Genomic DNA, 8,994 nt, shown 5'->3' on the forward strand with positions numbered 1-8,994 from the left:
TCATGGTGGCGACTACGTCAATGTTTTTATAAGCAGTCGATAGCAAATTATGTATTCTGCAATAGTGATCTTCAGGACATTGTAAAAAAATGACTCTTTCACCCCTCAAGATTAACATAAGAGAGATGAGTAAATAATAAAAGTTGGCCCATTTCATACTGAGATGATCTTATCTTGTGGTACAAATTTTATTATTTTCAATTTATCAAGATTAAAATTTAAACAAGAGGTTTTATGTGAGTATTTATTTGGCAAAATTATCTGAGAAAAGAGTGCTTGTCTCAACTTTTATTCAATATGTGTACCCTCAGCTCTCATAATTTCCTCAATACGATAACTAAATCTCCTGCAGACCTTGACTATGTAGTCAGACTTAAGCTTGGTCCACTGCTTCTTGATTGGAGGCCTTAAGAGAGAAAAAAGAAAAATTCCTTCAAGCTGACCACGAAACTTGTAATTCAAAAGATGACCATAACGTGGCGCGTTCAATCATTAAAAACGAAACATGTGTTAGTGATTAGGATGAAAGGGAGGATGCTTTTACAAAAAAAATCAAATCAAATCCTTAATTACTAATGATGAAGAGCAGAAACATTATTTATTACAAGTAGTCCAGAACCATCGAAAGAAATTTCCCGATTTGAAAATATTATATTTAGAAGAAACGACTGTTGGAATTTTTTTCACTCTTAACAACACTCTTTTTATTTGATTATATTAAATTTTGGGAATTTTCTGTTTCATTTTTTAAGTTCAGAATAAAATAAAGGATTATTAAATAAAATAAACCTTTGATTTTTATAAAGACATTCAATGACTTACTGTAACAAAAGGATCTAATAAAAAACATTCTTAGGAAAGATCAAAGTCCCACTGATGATATTGTGTATTTCTTACTGTAAGGAATGGGCAATATTGCTGTTTGATTTTTCAAAAAATGAATCTACGGTCTGATTAATAGGTTAAAAGAAGTGTCCTTCACTCCTATTCCATTTAAAGTCAAAGAACTTAATTAAAAAATAAAGTAGGAGGTGGTCCTTTGAAATCCGAAGTCTTACTGAAGATTAAGTGATTTCGATATTTTAAAGCATAAACAATTAGCTACAAACAAAACAAACCTGAGCTCTCTAGCTGACGTACAAGTCGAGAAAATAAAGCTTGAACGTGCTCGACGAATTTCCATTCACGCAGTTCGGCATTTCCAGGACTAACGTCTACGCCGCCATAAATTCAGAGACGTTAGAGAGGAAGAATGGCTCGTTCTGTCAAAAAGGCCAAACTGGACACGTAGGAGTTAAAGAAAACAACCCAGACTAATGCCCTCAAGTCGATGAGGGCATTTGCAAGAGATCTAGGGGTTTCCAAACAGTCCAGAAAACTATCAAAAAAGTGGGTGGAAATAATCTGGTTAGGCTGGAGATGCCACTTTTGACATCAGCAATCAAATAAACCAATCTCCTTCGTTGCATGACTCTTTTGAATGCGTCACTTGAGCTCTTTTGAACTCGTTTTTTGACACATTATCCCCTCCCTACAGCCCTGATGCCAAACCCCTCGACTAAACCTTTAGGGTAAATATCGAGGGGAAGGTCTGCAGTGTCCGTGATCATTACACCGATGCCCTCAAAGCGGCGTCCCAGCTAGCATTGGAACGCAATGGCAGAATCTGCAACGGGTGCCATGCCTTTTACTGCTGCTTGGAAGCCAACATTACCTGCTAAGGGCGGTTACATTAATGATTAAGAGAACTCTGACTCACATCTATTCATTGTATTAATTTTATTGTTAATTAATATATCATATCTTGTTGAAATATAAAACTCAAAGTGTTTGGATTTTAATGGATCACTCGGTAATATAAATATTTTTTAAAGATAATTTACTTGCACAAAAAAAAAGTTAAAAATCGAGCAGTCTACTATGCAGCGTCATTTTTTTCTATAAATATATTTTACACTAGCGTGTCTTGAGATTGCACTCCTGGAAGAAAAGTTTAAGAAAAGCTAGTCTACAGGGAGTATTTTTTTATTTTTATTTTTAAATTATTTTTTGTCAACATCTACGAGTTAGTTTTACTTTTAACTTTAAAGGATTTTTATTAAAGGCAAACGTAAAAATGTAGTTCTTATATACATGTTTCAAGATTTAATAATAAAAAAAATATTTTAATTATTTATGTATCCTTTTTTGAATATGAGAAAGAGTTTTTAAGTACAAAAAAAAAAAGGATTTTTCTTTGGAAGTGTAATAAACTTATAACATACCAGTTTGTTGAAAAGTGAATACATACAACTTTATCATAATAAAAAAAAAACCTAATTTAAGAAAGTAATATTAAAGCGTTATTTAAAATATTTTGATATAAAAAATATTCAAGCAGTGCCTGTAGAGTGCCACAGCATAACTTCCTTTTCCAAAAGGCTATAATAAAAGTTTTATAAATTAGAAAAGTTTTATTTTTATTTCATAATAATAGTACCAGTGGCGTTGGCAGGGCCTGTAGCCCCCTTCCATATATCCAAATTTATAAAAAATTTAATGCTTATAATTTCATTTTTGATTTTTTTCAAAAAATGTAGTTTAAAAAAATATGATAATTTTTTCCTAAAAATTTCCTTTTATGTAAATATTTGTGGATTTTTGAAAAAAAAAAAACCTAAGATTTTAAAAGCACATAAAGTCCCAGTTTGGTGACGATACAATAGACCTCATTACTAACGCAGAAACAGCTCATCAGATTTTGATAATAGATTCATATAAATATTGACAAGTATGGATTGTTGTTTTAGATAGCACAAATGTGCTTTATTTTATTAATAGTCTGTGTGATAGCATTCCTGAGATTTATGCAAGTTTTTATTTTATGACAATAGAGAGTCATGCAAAAATCATGGAAATTGGGTATGAGAATACTAAGAAGAAAATTTTATCAGCAAAGTAACATCAACGTACTTAGCTATATATATTAATAAAGCAATAATTATCTCCTAAGGATTTTTATTACTGCCAAAAGTAAAAATGTAGTTTTAATATAAATGTTTCAAGATTTAATAAAAAAATACATTTTAATTATTTATGTATCCCTTTCTGAATATGAGCTTGATTGTCAAAATCACTCATTTAACAACGATCTTATATATGAAAGAAAAAGAGTTAAGTACATTTATAAAATATAATATAGTGAATGTGAAATGTAATGAGGCTTAGCAACGAGTGTATGTAGGTATGGAACAACCAGATAGCGTTCAAAAGACTAAAATACTCCCTGGCCCATCACTGGTTTTCACATATTTGTAAGGGAAAAAACTAAGTTTAGACATAAGAAAAAGAGAAAAGGTTGTTTCGTGAGTTTTGTTCATATTTTTTGTTCATTCTTTAAGGCATTGTCATGGTGTTAACTTTTTCCTCTGAAGTATGCATTCTCGTCTATCTTTGGAATAAATTGTTTTAAAATGCATCATAAATTAGATGTATATGAGTTTAAGTATAATTACAATAAAATATTTTCTAAGGGCTAATTGTATTTTAAATGTAGCAGGTTCTCCTCTTTTTATCAATAACTCATTTTTCCCCTCTAAAATGGGGAAGGAGACGAGACGAGGGGTATTAGCCCCTCCCCCCACCCCAACGAGGTTTTATAATAGAAAAAAGATTTAGTTCGATATAACTTTTTTTTAACAATTTCTTTTCTAAAAAAAAAGTCCATGAGACCAAATTACAGGGGCGTGCGCAGGATTATATATATAAATTTGGCTTGGCTCTTGGAAATAGGGAAAAATTTCAAAAAATCAAATTTTTCCTCTGCTAAATAATTTGAATCATATCCTTTTTTTTATTTATATTTTATATCTTTTTCCTTGTAAAATTTTTTGATCCTGAAAAAAAAAAAAAAAAACTCCTTGATTTGAGTGGGGTTATAGAACCCCTGAGAACACCACTGAATTATGCAGCCTGAGCAAAATTGTAAAAAAAAAAAAATAATAATATATTTTATCCTGCGGACGGGGTTGTTACTGATTTGTGGTTTTCAAGATAATCAGTATATTTTATACAAATCTAAAAATTGCGGGCGTCCAATCGGAGGAAGGTATCAAGTTTTGGGGGCAAATACAGACAGGAGGAAAAATGGGGGGGTCAAAAATTGTACTTACTTTTTTCCGGACGTCCTAAATGTACGACCCCATATGTTGTTGCATCCTGTACATAAAACTCCCCAGCTTTGTTGACAATTAATGAAATCTTGCATTCTCTAAGACACCAAAGGAAAAATTTCAGTTAGTAAAGGTCAGCTATATACTTCTCGGAGAAGTCAGAATTAAGGGCACACCATCTCAATCCAAGGGCATACTTAAATTTAAATACTAAATATCCTCATATTTTACGTAGTTATTATAAATAAATAATTAGCAATTAAAAACTGTCAAAAAAAGAAGGGAGGATATTTGTTTATAAGAAGACAGGTTTATGACATCACATCAGATATGAAGCACATTTAATTAAAATGTTATTGTCTCTCAAGTTTTGAACAAATTGACAATTGAGTTAATCCATTTTGTTAAGTGCTCTTCAGTATTATATAATAGATATATGAAGAGAGGAAATTAAATCATTCTAATAAATGTAGATATTTTAATATAATTTATCATTCTTCCGGATCATCAGTTATAATTATTTTTCCCATAGGCTTTTTAAAAGTATTAATTTGATGGTAATAATTAATTATTTATTAAAATTACCCTTATAAAGTTAAAGAAAGAGTATTTTCAATAGATGTATTCATGGTATACAAAGATAAAATGACTGTACAAGTTTCAATTAGTGATAGGAGAGGTTGAGGATCCGAATCCTAAGTACCCAGGTACGGCATAAGTAAACTTGTATTGTCTGAAAAGGTCCAAGGTCCGAACATCTTCAAAGGGATTTTTCAGATCTTAGAAACCTATTGCTTAATCCTATTTTAACAAAAATATATTACCTATATTGAACGTAGTATCTCTATTTATCTTGATTAATGCTTTGAGCCACATAAACACAGTGCATGGCATTACCTTTATTGTATCAAGCAACCTTTCTTCAAAAAAGAATCCGAAAAAGGCCCAAAAGCAGTTGGTAGTTTGTCAAATAATTGGCACTCAGTAGAGTGCCAAAAACCACCGCCTAAAATTGAATTGCGTTTTGAATCTTAATTTGTTCCAAAGTTATGGTCTATGATGCATTTGTACGTTTTGTGCAACCCTGACCTATCAAAATTCATGAACTCTTACTGTGGTCATTTATAATCTTCAAACCAAGTTTGATCAAAATTAATTTGTAACTTTTGCCGTGATTTTTGTGACTAAAAAGCAAATTAACTAACAAACAAATAGGGACAAAAATATAAGGTTTACTCTATAACCTACAGAGGTAATAGGATACAATAAATATTGTATATATAATTTGCATAAAAAACACAATAATTATTCTTATGGATTACTGAATTCCCATAAAAACTTATGGATTTGAGAAGCTATTGCTGTTATTAATTTCCCTTGGTAAATTTTATATTTAATTTTTGTAAATAGCATTGGATTTTTGAAATTTAATTTTTGATTTAAAAAAATTGATTTTTTTTGTGTATATCTTTACATTTTCATTCAACGAAATTCCAAAAACCAAACCCCCTTCCCCTTCAAAAAAAAAAATATATATACATATATTTAATTCTGCAGATGCCCTAAAACGCCTTCGATATTTCTTTTATTTTTATACAGCTTTAAAAATGACACATGGGCTCATTTTCACTTAGTATCAACATTCACAAGACAGCTGTCAAAATTTCATGACAATATATACTCGCATTGTGCTAAGTTGACGGAAGAAATACCGTGATAAGGAGGAAAACCTTCTATATTTAAAATAGCATTAACGTTAGGAAAATATTGTAATTATATTTAAATTTATATGTCTTTATTTCATTGTAAATTTTAAAAACAATTTACACAAAAGATAGTGGACTTTAGTGGGAGACGTTAACCCTACTATGACCTAATTAATGAACAAAGAACCGGATGCGGCGAAAAAATGTTTTATAATTAGTTTTTGCAACATAAATCGAGGTTTATGTCAATGCGTTAAAATTGTTCCGGTCAAATACTAAAAGTAAACAAAAAATGAAATTACAAAAAAAAACAAGATATTCCTGTGTCTTAGAAGCCGAATAAATGCCATCTGAACGTGACCAACAAATTTTGGTCCATGTGCTTTTGGACACTGGCAAGAAAACAACGGAGATTGCATTGTTACCATGGGTCTAGACACACTAGCTGTACATGAACGTGATGTTCCAGCAGGATTGTGCGCCTGCACACACGTCCAAACGCATTTAGCCTACACATTTTTTCGCTCTTTATTGTATTGCGCCATATTTCTAACAAAATGAAACAAGAACAAAGGCCCAAAATCATTTAACAATTAGCCAATTCCTTCCAACTAAGGAATCATTAATTCATAATTATTAAAAAATTTTCATCGTTTAAAAAGAGCAAATTATATAGGGTTGTTTGCCATAAATCCACACCACATTTAACTGCATCCTGATCAATAAGAGAATCAACAAGACGTTTGAAATTTTATATACAAGTTATAATAATAAAAAAGATAAACATTATTAATGTGTCCTCTATCCTCTGTCCAATCATTCGCTCAATACAATGCCTAAAGGATTTGCCGGCCTTGACCACGTCCACTGGGGAGACTGTGTCCCAGTATTTGATGATGGAGACCTTCAAGGAGTAAATACTGTTGTGTGAATTAGCAGAGACCTTTCTTTCTAACTCTCTCTAAAAGAAGTAATCCATAAAATTAGCATCGGAGGAGTTAGAGGGCCATGTCTGGGTCCCAAAATGACATCTTCTCTTCTTTCAACAAGTTTTGGGTCTTGTGGGCCTTGTTATAGGGGTCCGAGTCTTGTTGAAACAGGAACTCGACACCATTAGCCTCAGCTTTCATCCAAGGTATTACTTAGTTAGATAGACAGTTCACAGTACCTGTGGGCACCCACCCTCTCTCTTGGCTCAAAGAAGATGAGGGAATGATCCTACCGTTTCTCCCAATGACACCAAGGGTCTTGATGTTGGCCAGAAAATTGGTTTTAAAGACGTGAGGAACATAACCTGTCTCTGTGGCCAACCATCTGTTGTTTTGGATTTTTTAGGATCTGTCGACAATCCATTATTTGCCATACGAATAAAAGATGATTCGGTTATCATGGGACTTCAAATCGTTCAAAGCAATTTTCTTCTGTGATCAACCACTCTGATTAATGGACTCATGAAGACTACGTAAATTGACATTAAATTAAAGGTATTTGTTATTTTTTTTATTATATAGCCGAAAATCAACATGTTAACCATGACAATTTGAATCATATTTTAGAGGAGAGCATCTCAGCTGCCACAACGTATCAATAGATCAGATGGAGGAGGGAAAGAAGGAAATAAACAATGATATAGGCAAGAATTATTCCAATCTCGATCCTCAATTCTACTATTAGTCCAACAGGGACTTACAATAATAACTCCGCAACAAATCATCAAAGTTACTTGTTGTCTTTTATGAGCATATATGAACATTCAATCATGTTTGGAGTATAATTGAATCTAGTAGGAAAGGAAGTTCACAACTCAGTAGTTAAATAATAATGACAATAGTTGAGGAAAATGAAATTCATTCTTCAGATTACCAACTCTAAAAAAGCAGGCAAACCCAAAAAAATACACCGGGTTTTCATAACTACTCAAAGAAACATGTTCCAAACAATTCAGTTAAAAAATATTAAAATTTATATATTTTTCAGTAAAGAAAAGAAAGATTTAATGAAACTTGTTCTCATTTCTATGAAAGTCATTTTTTTATCGATTTATAATTAGGGAACATGTTATTATTTATTCATATCAAGGGAAATATATCAACATGAGGAAGTTCATTTGTACAGTTGTAAATAGTCTGACCTACCGGTAATATTAGCCTGTTCCGAAATGATTGAGACAGGTTCGTTGGAAGGGACGAAAGGAGAAGAGTTAACTACAAAATTCCACCAGTATTGATTTTCTCATGAATTTCATGGTGGAAAAACATTGATAGCTATTGAGTGACTAAATAGCTAATGCCTATTAACACATTTGCACATGTTTCTCGATTCGTCTCTGAACATGGAGACTCACAATTTTCTCTTGTATTTTTTGATATGCTACAAACTGGGCAAAATAATGTCTGAGATCAATACCAACCTCACTATCGCTTACCCTGATGCTTGCCCTAGTCGTGCAACCATCTTTTGGTGGGCTGGTGAGATCCGGGATGACACTTTTAAGATCAAGAAAGGTGTCTTATCAGGACGTCCCCAGGAGACAAGGACAGCCAATAACATCGTCCAAGTCAAGGACCTGGTAAATAATAAACCCGGTATTGAGTGTTCGAGAAGTCTTAGCAGAGCACAGTGGTTTTTAGAATCCTGACTGATGATCTCCACTTCAAAAACCTTCTTAGCGTGAGGGTTCTCTCTCCCAGGTTAATAAGGATGAGGGAGTGAAATGCAGTAGAGACCTGATTAAGATCTTCCAGGACCATGGGAAGTAGTTTTTTGAGTCCCAACTGTTTGTACAAGACCAAATTTGTTGAGGAGTTATAACTATAAGTCCATGTTTGACTCAGAGTTGAATTAAGGATCAACGTCATAGTAATATCACTTATATACACTGAGTGGGATTTGTGTTTATTTCCTTCCTCGTCCTCTTATAGCACCTTGCAGCTAATCTAATAAAACCACATGAAAACTAAGGAATTATCCTCCTAAACATTCCTCAAATTGTCAACCATGCTCGATTTCGGTTTCTTTACTTTGATATTCGGAAATGATTGAGACTACTCCAGGAAGACAAGAAATTACATTCAACAGTCTATAGGAAGTACTCAATTGTATCACATAGTCTCCTCTGACTCGGATAACGTTGTGGC

This window comes from Lepeophtheirus salmonis, chromosome 4, assembly GCF_016086655.4.
Source record: "Lepeophtheirus salmonis chromosome 4, UVic_Lsal_1.4, whole genome shotgun sequence".
NCBI classification, from domain to species: Eukaryota; Metazoa; Arthropoda; class Copepoda; order Siphonostomatoida; family Caligidae; genus Lepeophtheirus; species Lepeophtheirus salmonis.